This window comes from Pteropus alecto, unplaced genomic scaffold, assembly GCF_000325575.1.
Source record: "Pteropus alecto unplaced genomic scaffold, ASM32557v1 scaffold166, whole genome shotgun sequence".
Lineage (NCBI taxonomy): Eukaryota > Metazoa > Chordata > Mammalia > Chiroptera > Pteropodidae > Pteropus > Pteropus alecto.
The window spans coordinates 3015820-3017057 of record NW_006439757.1 but is presented as its reverse complement, the minus strand read 5'-3'; positions in this window follow the sequence as shown (position 1 = coordinate 3017057).

Genomic DNA, 1238 nt, shown 5'->3' with positions numbered 1-1238 from the left:
TAATTAAACCTTTGCCTTTTTTACTCTTATTTTCTATGTTAAATATAGATTTATGATATAATACAAAATTTATCTAATTTAAAATATCTTTAAAACAAAGAGGGAAAATATAACAAAAAATATAACAAAATATAACAAAAAAAATAACAAAAATCGAGGAAGCCTTTGAATCAGCATAATCTCAGATGCTCAGCAGCTAGGGTTTTGTGTTTATTTCCCTGAGGAGTTTTTATAGAATATCACTGATTAATTTTATTACTGAAAGCCAGCACCTGGACAACTGGGAGTGCCAGAGCTGCCTGTTGTTTGTTTTTCTCTTATTTAAATGCCAGAGGGCACGAAATTTTGGCATCTCTTTTCCACCTGTCTTCTTATAATCTCATGAAAAAGCAAAGCAAGTCTATATTATTTTGGAGTTCAGAAAAAACAAGTAAACAAATAGGATGTTAATTTTAGTTCTGTTTAAGGAAAAATAAAAAGTAAAGAAAAATCCTGTTTTTGAATCTCCTTAAATTTTCAAGACTTTAAAATTCAAATCTATATCTAAGTATGAGTCAAGTTTCTTTAGGTACATACAATTACCATTTTAAATCTTGTTAATAGCATCTCACAAATTCTCTAAAATGCACACACTCATGCACACAAACGTGCTATTGGTGAAAGCAGAAGCTATTTATGGGAAAATCTAGGTAGATTTAAATGAATAACAGTTAATAAAAGCATTATGTTCTAAAAATAGCACTTTACCTCAGAAGTCAAATTAAGTACATATATTGAAACTGTATTTAAAAAACTCACAACATATATGTCGTTGCTAATTATGTCGTCTTTGGATGGTACCACTTAGAAGAATGTATACACATACATATATACATACGTGTATGTGTGTGTACACACCATTAAATGCTGAGATCTGTTCATATATATTAACAATATTTTATCTGGTAGTAAGAATAATTGCTAACAATTTGAAAACTCTTCCCTTAAATTAATGATACATTGTCATTTTTTCCAGAGATCATTAATAAAAAAAGAAATAGACCATTCCTCCAGGTGAGCCAAGAGAGATTTGGGGACACTGGGTCTTGGTGAAGAGAAAAGATAGGAGAGACCGAGCTGAGGAGAACTTTGGCAAGAACTGGATTTGTTGTGATTCAGTACAGCCAGTGAAATGTAGAAATTTGAAAATAATACTCTTAAATTTTTCATATTTTGTGTAGCTACTCCCCTCTGATATT